This window comes from Myotis yumanensis, unplaced genomic scaffold (assembly GCF_028538775.1).
Source record: "Myotis yumanensis isolate MYYU_CA2020_CCGP unplaced genomic scaffold, mMyoYum1.0.hap1 SCAF_12, whole genome shotgun sequence".
Taxonomy (NCBI): domain Eukaryota; kingdom Metazoa; phylum Chordata; class Mammalia; order Chiroptera; family Vespertilionidae; genus Myotis; species Myotis yumanensis.
In genome coordinates, this window is record NW_027223763.1 from 1,205,862 (window position 1) to 1,208,817 (window position 2,956).

The window sequence follows — 2,956 nt, forward strand, 5'->3', positions numbered from 1 at the left end:
GCCCCAAAGCCTGTAAGTTATCAAAGACGTTGGGAAATGATGTGTCGGCCCAGGAGGCTGGAGGAAAGGTCAGGGGGAGGGAGCAGGCCCCGCAGCCTGTTCCTAGGCCTCCAGCTGCTGGGGTTCAGAACTGCCCCGTGTTCCCTGGAGATGACCTGCTCAGGGGTGGGCGATGCTGCCATGGCTCCTGTTCCGAGCCCCTGCCAGCCCTTCCCTGGCCACTGGTCCTGCCGTTGTGAGCGTTACGTTAGCCTTCTGTGTCTGCCCTTTTTATCTTTACGTCTAGACCTTCTGAGCCTCTTTTATCAGCTCTTCCGCACTCTCTCCTTCCAGTTCTCTAACTTGGCAGTTTTCGTGAGATGTCAGGTCAACTATTGGTGACAAAATGTAATTTTTTTTTTAAACCTTTCTTTTTTTTTAATATATATTTTATTGATTCTTTACAGAGAGGAAGGGAGAGAGATAGAGAGCTAGAAACATCGATGAGAGAGAAACACCGATCAGCTGCCTCCTGCACATCTCCCACTGGGGATGTGCCCGCAACCCAGGTACACGCCCCCGACCGGAATCGAACCCGGGACCCCTCAGTCCACAGGCCGACGCTCTATCCACTGAGCCAAACCGGTTTCGGCCAAAATGTAATTTTTAATATTTCTTGGCCCAACAGGTCCTCGGGGCCTGGCCCAGAGCACTTTCTCATTTGCTCTTTGAGCCTCGGTAGAGGTCGGAAGGCCCTTCTTGGCCTTGCTGAATACTGAAGGCTTAGACTTAGACACTGGACTTAGGCCCTGCACCTGCCCCAAGCTGGGCCAGGCAGGGGTCAGCCCCAGGCGCCGGCAGGTTGGTGCAGGTGTCGGTGTCTCAGCCACGGCGCCCCCTCACGGAGCCCAGACTGGGGCCTCACAGGGCCTCACCCCACAGGCCTCCATCGGGCCGGGCGGGGACCTTGGTCACACAGGCAGGACCAGCCCCCACAGACCCCCTGCCAGGGACGGAGCAGCGGGTGACGGTTTCGCCCCTGCCCTCCCTCTGTCCTTTGGGCCCCAGGGACAGACATTGGGTGACAGGTGGCCGCTGCCAGCCAGCGCCCAGGAATGCTGCGGGGCCGGGTGGCACTGGGTGGCATGGGCAGAGCGAGGCCTCCGCAGCCTCCAGCTATTTCCTGGCGAGTCACCGCCCAGGGAGGCACTAGGCCCTGTCCTTGGGCTCCCGCAGCCCATGCCCCTGGGCCCTGCCCGTCCCTGGCAACCCCCACCTTCCAGGGACTTGGAGGCCCCCAAGGAGAGGAAATGTCTGTGGGTGACCCAAGGGGGCACAGCAAGAGCCCTGCGACTGGCCACTGCCACCTCCTGCCAGGCCTCCCAGGGCCAGGCCCAGGAAGAGGCGAGTCAGGAAACCAGGGTGAAGCCTGGCAGCCGGGCGCGCTGGGCGAGGCGCAGGCACGCGGTGCCCTCGGGGGGTGGCGCAGCTGACGCGTCCCCGGAGCAGGTCCTGGTGCTGACATCGCCCCTTGGCACTCCAGGCAGGTCCAGCGTCACCATCTGCACCCCCTCCTTCCTGCTCCCCGAGCCTGGGCCGGGCCAGGGGCTGGCGGATGGGACAGTGTCCTCCTCTCTATGGCTCCTTTGGGATGAGGCCCATGGAGGACCTCACGGCCTCCCCAGGACTCCCCTTCCCAGGGGAGCACTCTGCTCGGGCTGGTGCGTGAAGCTCGAGGCGGTTTACAGGGAGAAGGTGAGGGTCCAGGTGTGTCCAGGCGGTGCGTGCCCCCAGGCGGGGGAAGAGCAGCCGGGGAGGGAGGAGAGCAGAGTAAGTGGGGGTGCGGAGGGGGCAGTGCCAGGGGGAGGCACTGTGATGGAGGGTTAGTGCCCAGGAGCGCCCCCTCTCCCAGATGTCACCCAGGAGCCCCTCCCTCCGTGGACAGAGTGCGTCCTCCCCGGGCGGCCATGGGGGCAGCGCCGTGTCCCTGGGGCCTGCCCCCGACCCACCTTCCTTTGGGGGTTGTGCTGAGAGTCAGATCTCCAGATGCGAGAAGACACATCCGGGTGCCGTGGGCGGGGTGTCCAGCAGGGGCCCAGGGGCCCGGGGCCATTGTGGGGCAGCATGGGCCCAGCAGCCGGAACCCGAGCTCCTACTGACCCTTCGCAGCCCCTGTGGGACGGGCTGTGGAGCCCTAGTTACAGGCGGCAGGAGCGAGGCTCAGAGGGGGAAGGCAACATGTGCTAGTCACACAGCAGCGGGGGCAGGGGCGGCCCTGCGCCCTGCTCGGCCTACCTCCGAGTCTGAGCCTGGCCGGCTCACACACAGCCCCCCACTCGCCGAGAGTCTGGGCTCTCCTAGCCCAGGGACCCCAGCGCCCTGGTCTCCCTGCATCAAGGAAGGAAGAAGAAATACCCTCCCCCTGCGGTGACGGCCACGGGGCCACCGAGCACCCCTCAACCCGCCATCCGTGGCTCATCACCATGGGGGCCTCCTTGGCCCAGGCCCCTGGCACACGCGTGGTCCACGTGGGCCCGGGGCAGCCCCTGCCCTTGCGGAGAGGCAAGGCTGGGGCTGTCACAGACCAGGGGGAGCCCCCTCCGCTGTACCACCCACCCGCAGGGGCCGGCTGGCAGCGGTGGCGGCCAAGGCCAGGAGCAAGGCCGTGCCCAGCTCCTGTGGTTATCAGGGGAGGGCGCGTGGGACCAGCCTGGGGCGCCGGCCCCGGGCACAGATGGTTCTCATTGCTGCCGCCTCTTCCTCGGAAAAACAAAGCAGCCGGCCAGGCCGTGCTTTATCTTGGGTTGGTTTCGAGCCCTCTCCCTCTTCCTTGGCCCGAGCCAGCGGCCTGTGGGCTGCGGCCGGCCAGGGTCTGGCTGGGCGGCTGTGGCATTTTTTCTGACCTGGGGCGGCTCTCCTCTCTGGGGAGGGGCTGGACGCTGGGCGGAGGGGGGGGGACGAGCGAGGAGTAGCCCAT